We start from the raw sequence: 17,449 nt of genomic DNA, 5'->3' as shown, positions 1-17,449 counted from the left end.
ACTCAGAATTTTAGGAAAATATCTAAGTGTCTATGATGGGTCATAAATACCTTGTGAAAAATGTCCATTTATAAATGAAATTTCCAGCCTTGAAAATTGCTTGGATTACATATTTCTTTTGCAATTAGTTTGCAACCAGTGTCCCCCCAGATAAAAATGAGAATTAGTTTAAGCTCGTCTTTGTCGCAGACTACAGGCTTTTTTGATATAACTTAGCGAAATCCTCTTTACTGGCGTATACTGAAAACAAGACTGTTTGAGGAGGGCTGGACGCGGTGGTGACAAGGGTGGGAGAGGGAGGGGGAAGTTCTGCAGCAGCGGGTTCCTCTGCTGTTACAGGACGGGGATCGTTCGGTGATAAGGGAGTCCCTCACCCACACATCCCACCCCGCCACGCACTGGGAAGCCGCTGTGCTGAGCTGTTTAATGCAATCTTTGCCCTCTACCTTAGGCGTTTAAGTATGAACCAGATTTCTTTGCAGAAGACAAGGGAAGACCGGGGTGTGCAGTCACCCCCATGTGCCTGAGAACCAAGTCCAGGGGCACCTCAGCACCCATCCTTGTGGTTGATTGTCACCAGGTGACCTTGTTCACCAGCACAACTAGTGCTTGGGACCAGTCTGGAAAGGTCTGAGCAGCCAGATGTGGGCTGGCTACACAACCGAGTGACTGTCAGTCAAGCTTGCACAGGGTTTTACAGCAAAACCAGGATATAACTCACTCCGTCTTGATTAAACTGCCTCATGTTTTGCTTTCAGAGTCCTCAGTGCAATGAGGACAAGCTGGGCAGAGGCTAATGGGTCTTTTGCTGCAGGAAGAAAATAAAGGGAAATACATGATTGAATTAAGTTTTGTTTGGCAGAGATGTTTCTTCCACTTCGTTGTTGTTGCTACAAGACCAAAGCTGTAATTCTCTTGAAATCTGGCGTGTGCCACCAGAGAAGAATTAACACAATGGTTTTAGTTTTATGTAACATTCCCGATACCCAGCAACTGAGTGCTTTAGAAGGGAATAAACAAAATGAAGTAAGCTGTTTGTTCAGCATGTTCCAACACCCGTCCATCTGCCTCCCTTTGTACTCCCAATCCCTCAGCCACAACTTTTCTTATCTGTTACTGTCAAAAATATGACTCATTTTTCACATAATAGACTGGGGGGAAAGTAGAGAAGTTTTTGTATATAATAAAGATTTCTCTTGCCCAGGATCTCCTGCATCAGCTCTTGTTTCACTTCTCATTAAAAAGAATGACACAATGCAAATGTCCTTTTTCTAGCCCTAGTTAGCTGCAGCAGGACTCGCTGTCTATACCGCAATTAGCTCTGCCTGACTTTTCACAGAACCAGGCAAATGAAGCTTTGGTATAGCTAATTTTAAGACAAGGAATTTGTCAAATTCCCAGGCCAGGAGGGGGCTAAGCGTTCTACAATTAGTGAATTTGGTGAATGGAAGGAAGCCTCCTCCCCTCTACCCAGGCATCCTACAAGCTCAGCAACGCGCTTTCGTGGCTGCAAAGCAGAAGCCGCTCCAAAGTGGGGACACTGGCCAAAATGTCTGCCTGTGTGGCTCCGTCAGGTTTTGAACCTGTGTTGCATCACCATAAAAACCACGTCCCCAAGCAGATGAAGTGGTTCCCATGGGAAGGGTCTGCGTACTCTGCCCAACTGGTGACATCTTCAGTAACCATCCCTTTTCCATGGTGTCGTGCCATACTCTGCTAGCAACAAGGCTGATGCTTACTAGATTCCTAGGTTAAGGCTGTGTTTGCCTAGTGCGTTTCTCCCCGCTCTTGCTTTCCACGTGCTAGACTGGTTTTAACAACGCCTCGCCTGGCTGATAGACAAGAGGCAAAACACACAGCAGGCTGGCAGCACATTTCCAATTCAGATGAAATCTCACACCTTTTTTCACACAAATCTCGCGCTTTCCCACAATGAGACCCTTGTATGCATCAGACAAGCATTGCTGCCGCAGGAATCTCTCATGTGTTAGACCGATTTCCCTACGATGAGAACATCGCTTGCCGAGCAGATGGGGAGGGAGTTCCAGCAAATCCAGAGGTTCCCTCCCAAATCTGCTGGGACCCCTGACCCACACATGTGGGGTGTGTGGCACCGTGCTGGGGTGAGGAAGGCTCTTACGAGCGTAAATTATGTCTCCGACCAGCAAACTGATCTTTTGCATTTCTCAGTGCTGAGAAATGTAACTTTTCTTAGTTGCTACAATCACTCGTACCCATGCACAGGACAGGAGTGGGACTGAGGCCCGTTGCATGTTTGAGATGCTCAAACTTTGCCAGGTTATTTTGTGATGCTAAAGTTATTACAGAAAGTCACAGGCTTATGTAAAGAGGAAACAAGATAAAGTTAATATGCTTTAAAATCAAGGCAGCTATCTACCTTTTGGATTTTAACATAACTTGATAGAACTATGTGACACAGTCTCTAAAAAACATCAGTCCGAGGAGAGCTCCAAAGAACACCGCCTTTAATATGTCTTTTGCACTTCGTTTGCTCTATTCTACACTTGAATTTCCTAGGCATCTCTTAAGTGCATTCAGTAGGATAGTAAGTATAATTCCTATGAGCTGGCTAAATTACTTCTAGCAAATTTGTATCAGCACTTATATTGTATTAGCATCATTATGTTATAATTTAAACCTTTCATTTCACCACTAATCAAAGGCAATTCTAGCAAATAACCCAAATGTTCTAATTTAACAATTGTATCATGTCTGTCTTTTTTAATCGTCAAGCATGGTCACTATAACCTCTGTAGGTAATAGAGTAGTTTCTACATACCAGTATAGCAGCGCTATTCCCTTTTGTCAGGCAAACTTCCTAGGCCTAAGTATCCTCTGCTTGCATCTCTGCAAAGCTTAAGTACTTCAGTAGGGTCAGCAGCATTATGTACAATACCCTCCAGATACATCCCTAGAAAATTCCGCTTCCCTTTGACAGGCAATCCTGAAAACATCTGCCAGTGTAAGCAAATTGGCTGTGGGAACTGCATGCCCCCACTTTAGGGGTGTTTTCTGGTTTTCATTTTTCATCTCTCTAGTGCACAGATCCATCACTTGTACTGCTGAAACGTATTAGAACTGGCATTGCGAGACTAAAGTGCTAAAATTAGCTAAAAGCTGAAAGCACAATTTTACTATGTCGAGAGTTTGCAAACGGGCAGTAGAGGCTCTTTTCTGTTTGATGTGGCAAATTGTAGTAAAGCTAACACAGTATTTTAAAATGAAAGCTTCCTTTGCTTCAGCAGAAGAAATCATAGCCACAGCTAGGATCCACATCTACAAAGATACCATCCAAACTATGTTTGACTGTTTCTTGAGATACAATACACAATATTTGCAGGCCATAGCCATAGAAACATAAATATTTTACTTGCCTTTATGTAACTATTCAATGGAAGAAAAAAAAAATGGAACTAGTGATGAAGAGCTGGCCAATATGTATCAACACTGTTGGGTGACTGTCAGGCCATGCTTGTGCTCACCAGCAACATGAGAGACCATAGCTAGAAAGCAGTGATCTCCTTGGTAGTGCAGAATGGTAGCCTTATTTAAATTATGCAGAATGATAAGCTATACAATAAGAATTAGACTTGCATCTCAGTCACTTGTGTTTGCCTGGGAAAAAGCTCTTTCTGGTGCCAGACATGAAAATATAAGAGCTGATGTATCCAATATACCACTGTCAGTTGGCTGTTTAAAAAAAAAAAAAAAAAAAAAAGCTTTATCCTGAAGGCCAGGTTTTGGAAGATCAAACTTACAGCTGTACACACATGTTCTTCACATCAGTGCAAGAGAAAATCAGATGCCAAGAAAGGCCACACAAAATCAGTCAAAATGCTCACTTTGCCTGGCACCCTGCCTATGACAGGGACCAATGAAGGTCACCTGTGGAGCAGTTCAATAAAAAGTCAAGGATGTAGTGATGCTTCCCCAGAATAGTCTTTCAGCTGTCAACAATTCTCACTTAAGGATTTGCTGCAGGAGAACTGCCTGGAGATTTAATAACCCTTGACGGGTTTTCCTTCAATGAATTTGCCCGTGTCAACCTTTGGCAACCACGACATCTTGCACAGAAGTGTTCCTTTGCAGAAGTACGTATCATGGAAAATATTTGCTGCACATTTAGATCGTGTACATTAGACACATGTACATATGTACATTAGAACTACCTGCATGAAAATCACATCCTTTCACCTTTTTTGAACCTGCTGCCTGCTAGGTTTCTTTGGTACTCCTTACTTGTATTGAAAAAGAGCAGGAAAACATTGTTTCTCCCTACAAATGAAGAAAAGGTTGACTGATTCAGAAGGAGGATCAACCTAGGCCAGCATCCAATCTCTGACAGGGGCTGACAGAGAAGTGTCGGAACAAGGCAAACTTACATGGTACTTCCCCTTAGCATTCTCCCACCTTGCAACTGTTTTTAGCAGAGAGAATTTCTTTTGTTTATTCTGAATCTGGCTCCCACTGACTTCGTTTGATGGCCCCTCGATCCTGTACAGAAAAAAGTGGTGCATTTGGAAGACAACATACAGCTTTCTGGCATTACCATAGGTGAAAGCTTTCCTTTTATTTCCACACTCAATGTGAGTACAGTCGATGTGTATTTACCCTTTCCGTGCCACATTCCTGTGTCATCTCTCTGCCAGGCTGTAGAGTCCCAGCCTACACACTCATTCCATGCATGGAAGCTGAGTTGCACACCTTGGTCATTTTGAACCCTAAACCGATGTAATATCCACCGAGCAGGGGAGCTCAATGCTGCACAGAATGTTAAAAACACTGGTGCATTATAGATTTACACAGTGGTATAGGAACACGGCTGTTTTGTCTGCTCCTGAACATTAAGCTGAAGTCTTCATACAATGAGCTTTTATTTTTGAGAGCTAGCAGTTAGCTCAGAGGCCCCCCCATCTTATTTATAAAAGAAGAAGTGCTGGACAAGGAGGCTTCTGATGTGCATCATTTTGCATGTCTCTACTAAATTTCATGTGTCATTTAATTGCTCTGTTATTCATACTCACATGGTGCTTTTGCAGTTCTTGAAAGTCAGCCCTCGTCTTTTCTATTCTGCAGAATAGCAAAGTATTCTGCATATCGTCTTCAAATTTTATCTCCTCACTTTCCACCTTCTTTTCTAGATTATTTAATTATGTGCAACAATAAAGTCCCAGCAAAGACCTCTGAAACACACCGGTAGCAACCTCTTTTCATTCTAAAAATTGATCATTTGCTTCTACCCTCTCTCTCCTGATTATTCACACAAGGATCTTCCCTTCTATCCAATAGCTGCTCAATTGCTTTAAAGGTCCCTTTAGATTTAGATTCTTTAATGTCTTTTGAACATCGCCAGATATGCTGAATCCAGATCCCCTTTATTCACATGATTTCTCTTTCAGAGGACTCCAATATATGTGCGACACAATTTCCCATTGTAAAAGTTCTTCCTCACTATAAAAAAGTTCTTCCTCACTACAAAAAAGTTCTTCCTCACTATGTCTAGTTTATGCATCTATCCACTAATTCTCAACGGTTCTTTAACAGCATTACTAGTAATTTGGCTATCTTTCAGACTTTAATCATTGAGTTACCCTAACTATCCCCTGGCAGGCTTCCTGCTCCTGATGTGGTTTTAGGATTTACTAATAGTTTTTAGTTAATAATTTCCTGGATTATTTGGATTTGGGGGGGAGGGTAGGAGTCGGGGTTTTGGCCTGCCTTGCTACATTTTTGCACTTAATTACAGCTTACAGATCTTTCCATTCACCCTATTTGGGCATGACTTCAGCTGTTCAAAGGAAGCTGCCTTGGTTTTAATAGCGTTCCTTTCAATTATGTTTATCCATGCTGCCTTCCTTCTGTGCTTTCTCAAATCTTTTTCAATTAGCCGAAAGCATTTGCTTTGTTCCTCCACTGTGGTACCCTTAACTGGTCCCGAAGTTGTGTGCAGAGATTCAATGCCCTTGTAAACACCTTCTCAATAAACATCCTCAACTTCGTATAGTTCCCCATTGTAAAATTGAATAGCCGTAAGGGGGTTTTACTTGTTCCTTTGGGCTTTCTTGCTTCTTTTGATCCTGAAAATGTTGTAAATCCAAGTAAATCATGGTCATGACTACAAAATGGCTCTTGAGGGTAACAGTCACTAAATGCTAATATTGTTGCCCTAGGCAATCTGCTCCAGCTGACCCTGCCTCGAGCAGGGGCACTGGACTAGACAATACCCAGAGGTGCCTGCCAGCCACAACTGTTCCATGATTTTGTAATGTAGTACTATGTAATAACAACAATACACTAGAAAATAATGTAATATGAGTATAATCACACTCATAATACGATCATATAATATTACATGCTAATACTATACTTTTCCTTCATAAACCTGGGTTTCAATCCACAAAGATTCCATGTTCCTTTGTGAACACTTAGTTAACATGATTAAAGTTTTCTGTAACACAGAGCAGACTTCCTCCATCAGCTCAGGTTTCCTCATCTTTCAAGAATACTTTGCGTCCCATATCATCATGAGTCCCATCAGGTTTCTAATATACCTGTTGTACTGATATCCTCATTGAAGCTTTCCACTCTAATCCTTCTGTCCCATTTTCCAGACTTCAGCTGTTCTTCCATGTTTCCTATTTAAATACTGCAATATTCTGCCCTGCCCTTTTCTCAGTAATACAGTTTCCATTACTTTTCTTCTACTGGATGTTACATCTCAAACCACGTGCATTTCTATTTAAATACTGATTTGTGACCTTCTTAACTTAAGTGCCAACAGCATGATTACCTTGTGGTTCAAATGAAGTTCATCCATCTGGTATGTGCTCCCTCTACTTTAGAAGTATCCTCTGTTCCCAAGGAATTTTTATGCCTCCCCTTTATAACATTTTCTCAGGCAATTATTGGAAGGCACCTACTTCCTTCTGATTAGGAAGGGAAATACAACAAAATCAGGGCACCCCTGGAAAAAGATTCAACTTCTTGTGGTTTCCACCTTAAGGTAGAAATATTTCAGTACTACGTTACTCCCAAAGGATTTATTTAAGGATTTAATAAGGACTTAATTCCTTAACTTAAAGACCAGGGGACGAATTTTAACCTGAAAGATATATGTCTGATGCAGGAGAATCTGTTTTTATAGAAGCACTAGTAGGCCACACCTGGTCCATGCTGGAAATGAAATGCCTTCCTAAGTGAGGTTAAAACTCCATGGAAATAAAAGAAGATAGCCACAGGGAAATTTTAAGAAAGATTTCTGAAAGGGTGCAAGGGGTCTCCCTGAAGTGCAGGAAGAGGCAAAAGGAATCAAGGGGAAAGGGTGCTTTTTTTTTTTTTTTTTTTAAATAGCACAAGACGATTAATTCAGACGTTTAGTGCTTGTCAGACTGTAACTGGAAGGGCTCAGAAGGTAGGCAGAGATCTCTTCCAGTGGCATCACTAATCAATAGATAAAGACAGGCTGAAGAGCAAAGCACACAGATCAACACTAAGACCTGAACTGACCGAGATGAGGGATTCTTTTGTAGGAATTATGTTTTATTCACAGCAATGATACCCACTTATGTTTGGAAAAGTATTAATAAAATGTGGACAGCAATAGAAAGAGGTGGACTGCTGCTAACACAGCTGTGAAAGAATATTGAGATTTCGAAAGCTTCTTTCTTTTCCAGGGCCTAGGCTGGTAAAGCTGGGCTTTGAAAACCTTGGACACTATCATTCATTATAGTCCTGGGGAGAATTTTGGTGCCCAAATTAATTCATAAGGAGGAAGAGTCAGGTCCTTTGAAGGCTGTCTTGGGTTTGAGCATCCGATTGCTGCATAGGTAAAACTCAGCCCCCAGGAGGACAAGCCCTAAGGCATGTAAATTCTTGTTGGTGACCTCTTAAATCAAGAAGCAAAGGAAAGAATGGTTTTCTTAACAGATTTCATCCAGTTGTGGGAAGGGTATCAAAGAAAGTCTGCAACAGATAGACAGAAGCAAGAAAATAGCAGCTAGGCAGAGACTAGCAGGGAAGGATAGCTGCCGTGCAGCTGGAGAAAGGAGAAAAGAAATATCCTCAGCTACTGAGACAGGGGAAGACTGGCAACAGGGTCATCAGCGTACCGTGCCCCCTGAAAGCCATCCCTGGGTTCTTCTCAAATACAGGGACGAGGCAGTTCTGACAGCAATTCCAAATGGCTCTGTGTATTTAAGATTTGAGATGAGCAGTAAACACCAGCAGTATTTACAGTAGAAAAAAAATTTAAACCTTAGATGTTATTTACTGGAAAAATCCCCACTGGGAAATCTGACAAATAGAGATCCTTGGCAAGAGCAAGAGTCTTTGAAACAGCTATTTTAAGAAATACAGGCTACAATTTTAAGAGTGAAATAACACATGCGCAGAGATGTTCTCATACACCAGAAATGTTCCCAGATGGTGTACAGCGTTAAATGGTTAAAACAATCTGGTACTGGGAGTGCCAATCTGTGCTCTCCTGATTTCCATGCATGATTTGGAAGCTACCAGGGTTACTGCAGTAGGTTGTTTGGAAAAGACAGAGGGTCAGAAAGTTTGAAGGGGTCAAAGATTTACAATATGGACCGAGCCATTCAGTTCAATGTGAGAGAATGCTTCAGCACCCTTATTACTAGTATAGCTGTAGCTGTGGGAATTGCAATAGAGCCAGGAAATGAGCTGAAGAATAGGAATGACTAAAACCTATTATAGCACACTCATCTTCTCTGGTAATTCAGAGATTCAGGACAAGAGTTGAAGCACAATCTCGTCAGTAAACCGCAGATTTCTGAGTAAATAAAAAATGAGTTTATGGGAAAACAGACAGATATGGGAAAGGCTCCTTAGTCACAAAAACAACTGAGGATGGCTCCTGAAGCAGGGAAAGGATATTGAATAACATGCTAACAATTGCCTACCAAGCAAAGGCACCAACACTAACCGTAAGGAACCAAGCATTCCTACTTTTAGTATAAATGTCTTGCCCAAGGAGTAGATTACAAAGAGATTTTACAAAACCACTGCCACTATGGCAGGGCATGCATACTGATGCAGCAGTAACAGGGGTTGAAATATTTCCCATTAAAAGCAAAAGAGAAAAAAACTATATGGAGATGTCCAGGAGAAGAGAGACTCTGCCAGAGGAGTTGCATTTTTGGGAGACATTACTAAATTGTACCTCAAATCAATGGTGATGAATGAATTAGCCAGTGAGTTCCTATTCCCTTTTACCCTGAGAGCAACGAACGTGCAGAGAACACTATCGGGGCTATGACCTTGTTTGATTCCACTGCAGCAGAGAAAACAACATCAGAATACTGATAGACAATATTCCAGTTAATATAAAGGGTGCCTGTTTACACGTCGTTTCTGGGGATGCACAAACACTTGTCTGTTGGCATAGGGCGCTGCTTGGAGTCTAGTTAAAGAATAATTTGCCTGAGCCAAGGTAACCTATGGAGCTGGGGTGAGTAAGGTATCCCAGAAGTACTAGCAAAAAGTGCGCAAAGGAAAGTGATGGCTAGTCTTACAACCCACCCGTCTTTGGCTCTCCAGCCTGAAAGACCAGGTATTTTATTTGTGTAACCTTCATTTTGACCTCAGAGCAAGGCTTGAACTGACATTTCTGTGTTTTGTCTTTGCGACTGCACCTCTGTCAGGTGATGGAGCGATATTTCACTAATCAGGATATGTGCACAAACCCAAGTGTACAAAGTGCAAATGGCTCTCTTACATAAATTATAGTAAAACTCCCAAAAGAAGCTGAAGGACCAGCCTGAGTTATTTTAGAGGGCATCTGACTGTGAGGAGCTGAGCTACCTATGCTAAACCAAATCTTTACTGAAATCCACCTGGATGTTTTTTGTTTGAAGGCTGGTTGTCCTTAGCAACTTATTAGCAAAAGCAACAGAAAGCCTTCAGGAAACAGCTTAATGATTCTGATCTAAGCAATCAGAAAGCTAAAACTCTACGGATGTCCAGTCTATGCGTGGCCGAATAGGAAAGGTTCTCTTTTTAAGGCAAAATTACTTACCTATGCAGTAACAGAGGTTCTTTGAAGTGAATCAGTATGTATTCATTTCTGGTACACATGAGCATCATGGCCTCACCAGTGAGAAAATCATGAAAGTGAATAAAAGCTAAGGTTATTAATTTTGAAATAAGTTTGGGCTGTTGTCTCATTATGATTGTATGTCAGAAACAAGTAATGTTTGAGGCACTTTGTCGAGCTTGCCTTTCCAGTCCACCAGTGGAAGGAACTTCTGGTAAGTGGTCATCTTCATAAAGGTATAGAAAACAAGTCTGGAAAATACCAAGAAATAGCTAAAATATATCTATTTAGGGAAGTACCTAGAAGAGTTTTCACATAGAGTGCTTCCTTCCCACACTCTGGTGTATTGGTAATAGCACTGCCTACTTGAAGCGCCCAGGGAGATGAAGATTGCAAAATACAGAAGTGTTAGTTAAGGCAAATGGACACTGATTCTCAGATGCAGTATTTTCTTTTTAAATGTATGTGTTTCTGGTTATTAACTATGGGTAAATTATATGGCACCTTAAACAGTCCCTCCAGTACCATTCTATTGCAAGTTATTGTTACACTGTGTCCAGCACGTTGGCTCCCAAGCCATCGCAGCGAGGCTTGAGGACAATGTCGCAAAGGTTCATTACGTGTTTGGTCTCTCTCCTTGCCAGGTGCTAATGAAAAGTGATGAGCTTTGCTGGTTTTATTGTGGGTGAGAGATCATATGTCAAGGATGATCTGAGAGGTGGCAAGTCCCTGACAGTCAGAAGGGACAGACTCTTCAAGCCAGTATTTTCTGCTGGCATCAGAAAGGAGCCCAGCAGTGCTGCAGCCCCCTGAACTGAACAGCCCAGCAGAGCTGGAGTGCTCCAAAGAAAGTAGACTGTGGCAGTTCAATTTTAAAAGGACAAAGATGTGGATGGCGGACTTCTTAATACAGTGCTCCTTGCATTTCAGGTCTCCAGTTCAATAATATCTCCTTGTAGATGGAGGAAAAAAAATCTGAAAACCAAGTCTCCATGCTGATTTGAGCAAAGAACTGGAAGCAGGGTTATGCTTTCAGGAGATGCATTTTAGTGTATCTGCAGTGTCAGGAAGCAGCAAAATAAAGATATGCAGAGACTGCATTAAGAAGTACTGCAACACCCCCTACAGGAACCAGAAATGAAAAAGAAAATAATTTATACCTGCAGTTAATTCTGATTAATTGAACAGACAGACTAAAACAGTTTTGCATTACTCAGGTGGTCCTGAGAACTCTCATTTTCCTGACCTGATCAATAAGTGCATTATAACCTAGCAGCTATTACATGTTTCGGTTTTGTCTCAGAAAAGATGTTGACTTGAAGAATACAAACCTTCCTCACCTTTCCACTTGTCATTGTATATTTCTTCTTTCTCGGGTTTAAGAGTGGATTGTTACCATCATGCAGTTTCTGAAGAACTTTATAACGCCAATGTTTGAAAGTAAATTTAGTCCAGGCTGTCCATGCTATATCTAAAAGTCAAGTGTGCCTCTTGTCCAGCATCTACTAACACCATTGACAAAAATTACGTACAGCTTCCGAGTAAAATTCTAATCCCTAACTTATTTTGGAAGTGCTGGCAATGGCTTACTCCATCCCCACTAGCTCTTATTGTGCCTCAGCGTCCGAGATCATTGTTTTCACCGAGGTGGCTTCCTCCTGTCACAGAAGAAGAGAGAACAAGAGCATCTGGCCATGAGATGATGCAGACTTCACACCACCAGCACACGGAGGACTTCTTCTGGCACGGAGTAAAGGCCTGAACGCCGCCTTCCACAGAAGTAGCTGGCGAGCCTCAGACAAAAGGAAGGAGCGGGGCAGGATCGGGGAGCTTTAATGCAAGGAGTTGGGATGCGAGGCACGCGTAGTCAGGCAACGCACATTTTATTTCTGCTTCTGCTGCCACACTTAACACCTCTGCTCTCCTTACTCACTGACTGTGCGGGCAAAGCCGGGTCTTTCCCAGGCGGTCTCCTGAGAAAGCCCTGCAGAAGTCACCCAAGGCTCTGCGTGCAGTCTGGCATCCTCAGTCACCGGGAGCATGAGGGGAGCCTGCCCAGGGCAATTCGGCAGGAGACAGCCAGCAGAATCATCCAGAGAAGCTTTGATGGCTATGGCCCCTCAGACCTTGCCGTGCCCCCGGCCCGTGGCACGAGGAACATCCCCAAAAAGAGATGCACGCTTCCCCGCGTGCCCAGGTGGGACATGCAGGAGAAGTTGGACACCCCAACCCACACTCTAGGGGAAATCACCAGGGCAAACCCAGGGTTTCTTGTTAAGATTGCTCTTGTTTGGGTTTTCTATCTCCGTCTGTCCTCTAAATCTGACTGTGTGCTGCAATACTTTGCACCCCAAGGGCCTGTCGATCCGGGCTGCTCCTGCCAAGACGTGGAGAGGGTGACGACACATGTTCAAGCCAGGACAGGCTGTGACTGTGAACAGCAGCTACTCATGCATAAAATCTCTTCAGGCACATACCTGTCGTAAGGTTAATTTGAGTCCCTTGGCACTGAAGCAGCGCTGAGGCAGGAGATGCCCTGGCAGGGTGGTGCAAAGTCTGAGCAAGGCCAGATGTGCCAGCTGTGTCCTGCCTGGAAAAACCTGTCTTTGCCAACAGCAGCGGGGAGCTCAGCCGTCCCCGTCTGCGACAGCACTGGGACAGCAGGGATGGCACAGTGTTTGGTCTGGGGTACTGCCGGCAGCGTGGTACCGGTGTAAATACAGCAGGAATGCCTGCACGTGCAGCCACGGTGCCCACAAGCTTAAACAGCTCACGTAAAATTGGATAATTCGTCAGCCACAAACCTCCTCCCCCTTCTTGTAGCTGGCTTTAATAGCTTTTCTCAACAGATTTCATGTAATGCAAGCCACAGGATGGCAAAGCCTCTATTAGACAGACCTGTTCATAGCGAAGCTTCAGTTCGTCTTTGAAAAGGTCAGGCTTCTCCCTTGTGTCTCTGGAAAAAGGAGCGATCGTGTTATAAAAATACTAAAAATACCTAAAAAGTCACTTGGAATTACTTCTCCAAGAGGTGTCGATCTGCTTGCAAAGTGAATTGGTCTTGTGTGAATAGGGAGAGCAGAATTTCGGGCACGTGGGTTCTTGCACTAGCTCTTAATGAGTTCTTTGGATGCCTATTTGTCATATAATTTTGCCATTTGCTATTTGATTAATGGGTTTTTAACCTTTCCAGTAATCTATTGAATTCTGTGTGAGCTGTGGGTGTGAGCGTTCTTTGATCTCCATTTATATGTACAGAGTTTGCTCAAGTCCCTGCCAGTTCCTGCTAAAGGAAGAAAGCAAGTTGTTACCTGTAAAGTGGTTCATATGACACTTTGCAGTCATCTGGATTAAAACTACCTTTTGTTTACTGAAGTGGCTTTGGGAATAAAATCCCTAAATGAAGCCGTTTTCAGTCTGAACTCAAAACTTCCTTTTTTATATATATATGTATTCTCTCTATAGATAATATACATTAAAAGAGAGACCAGGGAGTCTTGTTAAGTCATAGGATTGAAGCACGTGGGCTATTTTTAGGGACCCCACAGTGTCACTGCAGGATGGCAGAAGACTTTCCCCATGTTGCACCAAGGGTGTTCAGAGGTGCACATGCAGTTTTATTTGCAGGATCTGCAGCTGATGGCTGCATCCATTCTAATGCTGAAAGCTACTTTAGGAAGAAACGACAACAACAACAAAAAAAACACAGGAGAGAGTGGGGGAAAAAGTGGCAAAAGTTAGCAGAAAGGGATGCAAACCTGGCTCTTGACAAATACCTCTTTCAGTGGTTTACACAGGCAGTCATTAAAATAAAATTGTGAAAATAAGCTCCATGAAGAGAAAGGAATCGTCTCAGTGATGAGAGACTGGCGCCATCTAGAAGAATAATAAAAAACACACCCCAAAAAAGTGAAGTGGAGCATAAAAAGCAGATCAACCTAATTTACAAAGTGTAAAAGGGCATTTCTCATGCACAGGATTTTTATGAATTACAGGGACACATTTCAATGAAGAGCGTTCTCCACTTTTCCAAGCTTCAGTGATACTAAAAATACTTTAAAGTGTTTTTACCCTGCTTTTACTCATATTTTTCATATGATTTAGTCCCTGAATGAAGTCCCCCCATGAAGCGGGAATTCTCAGGGCTGGCTTCGGCAGCTGCCGCTCACCCTTTCCCTGCCTCTGGGATGGAGCGAGGCATTGCGCGTGGCTGACAGGAGTGCCCCGAATTACAGCGGTGTGTCTGACTGTGGCTTGCTGCTGGGTAGGCTTTGGCGGGGAAAAAATGATGGGGATTTTCTTCCTTTGCCACATGCAGAAGACCATTTAGGGCAGCTGGGGAACCATTTCCAGATGGGAGAGCAAAGGTGGGAGAACTGTATTGGTCTTGCTGGCATGTTGAGAAGTAACTCTTCGTGATGCCCTTATTGCAGTCTGGGATTCATGAACGTTCAGGAACCAGAGGATCGGCTATCCAGGACATGCCATGAGCTGGGTATTCCCATCTGCGACTGCCGTGTCTTGAAAGTATCTACCTGAGCTGTGTTTCTACACACACCTCTCTAATTTTGCAATCCCTTCTCCTTCATCTCTTGTTTTGCTAAAGACAGAAGAACTGACTGCTGTTCTTAGGTCCACCTTCAATAAAGAAACTATCCTGCCCTTCCACTATAAAGGACTATTCAAGGGCATGAGACTTCAGCAGATGCCCTCTCTCAGGAAAGGATCTTCTCTAAGGTTTAAACTCCATCTGACATCAGCCTGGCTTCAAACGACTCTTGGTTTGATTCTGTTTCTTTTGTGGGCTTGACTCAACAAATTTCATACCTTTGGTAGAAAGTCTCTAGCATGTTTCCATAGGACTAGACAGGGCATGATTTTTGAGCTCAAAACCTGCCTGCACACCCATGTTGCTCTGAGAATACTTGTTCCACCAAAATTAACTAAAAAATGGAAATAAAAACATAAGAACTTCAAGTTTTATAATCAATGGTTCCAGTAGAGAACATCCAGACAAGATGATCCTAAACAGAGACCGCTTTCAATGCCTATTTAACAGAGGGCTTACGTGGGATTTGTGTGCCTGATTCATTCATGGGGGGGAGCCAGCAAAACCCAGGGCAGAAGCCTTGGACCAGGTCATATCATAGGATCATACAGGCTCATAGGGTTAACTAGGAAAAACACCAGGGCTGGTTTTACCAGCACTTTGGGAGAAGCTGAGTGCCAGAACCAAAGATGCGTCTGCCGCTGCGGTTGCCAAATGACTGGCTTGATACGGCTGTGGTTTTGAGCTGCGTGCTGCTGACCACACCAGCTGGTCTGTGCTGTGGTGCAGCGTAGCTCGAGAGGCCAAGGTGGCCGAGAGCTTACTTCAGTTGTTGTAAGGGAAGTATTAACCATCTATCTTTGAAAGAGAGGAAGGCGTCTGTCAGATGAAGGGCAAGAAAGTTTTGCGATGTGTTGATTTCTCAGCATGGGTGGATTTAGAGAGAGATCACAATGTTTGATGCCGAGTGATACGGAGGCTGTGATAAGGCATTTGAGAGTTGGGGTGGCTTCTGCGCCGGCAGGTCTGATGAGATATGTGTGAGGTCACCGGGATCTTTCAAGATCTTGGTATAGCAATGCTATAATGACACAGATATAAGTTAACTCATGCTTGACCAGTGGGACACAGGAACCAAATGTACTGTAAATTAGATGATTTGGGCTTTAAAAGGCAATGACTGAGGAATGCTTTTGGAAATGTCCCCCAAGGTCATTGCCACTACATCTGCTCTTTCTCTTCTTCCGGCCAGAAAAGCGGGTTGTGAGCGTGAAAAACATAAGCAGCTCATACAAAGTTGCTCCTTGTGATTTCTTTTTTAATACATATTTTAGCAATTATAGACATTGACTCTATTTCCTGATTTCTGTTTAACTAAGCTTATGACTTCAGTGTTACACTCCTAGGGAGAGTGATCCAAATAAATCCTAGCTAAAATAAAATAACCAGTGTTTATTGGGAATTTGTCCAAACTCAGTCTAATCAGATGGAAAACTGTGTGTTTGATTCCAAGAGCAGTGGGATTGAATTAAAATCCAAAAGTGGACTCCAGACTTTCTGGCCTCTGAATTTTCAAAACATTCAGATTTCAGTCAAGATGTTGATACGGAAAACCTGAAATATAGGAAATTTGGCAGTCATGTTTGCCTCTACCTCTGAACTTTGAAGGCTAGCATGCTTCTTTCCCTGTGGTAAGCATAAGTAACAGCACTCATGGCATGACACAAAGTCTATAGGGCCGATATTTTAATGTGGTGAGGCTTTTCTTTGGATGAGAAACCTACAACTAAAGCCAAAATGCTACAAGAAAAACTACTGGAAGCGGAAGGTAATTTATCTGAACCAGAGTCCCACCACAGCGCTGGAGCTGACCTACGCACGGCTGGATGTGCTATCTTTCAGCTGTAGCTTCAGACAGGAGCCAGGACGGTTACCCACTGCCAAGACATCTTCCTTAAGGAGATTCCTGTAACGAGCTATTCCTGGGAGACCTTCCCGCTGGGCTGAAGTAGTCGAGCAAGGGAAGGTCCCTGGTGTGGCTCAGGGGAACGAAAGCCCAGACTGAGGGAGCTGGGGAAGTGAAGGGAGCCAAGGGGAAGGGAGACCTGGAGCAGGAGCACCCGGACTAATAGGAATCGTAAGCCAGACTGATGGATGAGGTGAGGGGAGGAGAAGATAGCTGTGCAGTTCAGCTGACCGAATGCTGCTGTGGAGAAGGAAACTCTGCTTTTTCCAGGAGGGAGCATCCTGCCAGGTCCTGGGCTCGTCACCTACGCCGGACCCCTCACAGGGGCTCATGAAGTGCATTTTTCTGGGCTTGTCCTGAATACCGTGAGCTGATCATGTATCTACACAGAGCTACAGCCAAAGGCAATGACAGCTCCCTCTTAACCCATATATAATGCAAATTACACCAAAATCAAAATTAGCAGGGTTTTTTTTTTTTAATGTTACTCAGGGTCTCAGCTCTCAACAGAAGAACTGGAGTTGTGTTATCCCCTCATTTTAGAGGATCTTGAAAAAAAAGTTATAATTTGCGAAGCATTCAGACACTGAAGTAACATGTATCATGGCAAATCACATAAGGAAATTAAGCGTTGTTTTGAGAAGAGGAGCAGAACAAGATGCTGTAAACAAGGCTTACGGACCAGCTTTATTTCACCTAAATAAATACTCGCTTAAAGTGCGTGATACAAGCACTTATTCACCTTAGGCTCCCTGCTGCAGAAAGGAGAGAAAGAAACCCTTCCAGAAAGTAACTCAGATTTTACACTGACCTGAAAAACCCTGACTAAGCGCTAATGTCTCTCCACTGACTCCAGAGG

The sequence above is a fragment of the Harpia harpyja genome, chromosome 4, assembly GCF_026419915.1.
Source record: "Harpia harpyja isolate bHarHar1 chromosome 4, bHarHar1 primary haplotype, whole genome shotgun sequence".
Taxonomy (NCBI): Eukaryota; Metazoa; Chordata; class Aves; order Accipitriformes; family Accipitridae; genus Harpia; species Harpia harpyja.
The sequence above is the reverse complement of the archived record's forward strand: the minus strand, read 5'-3'. Positions refer to the sequence as shown.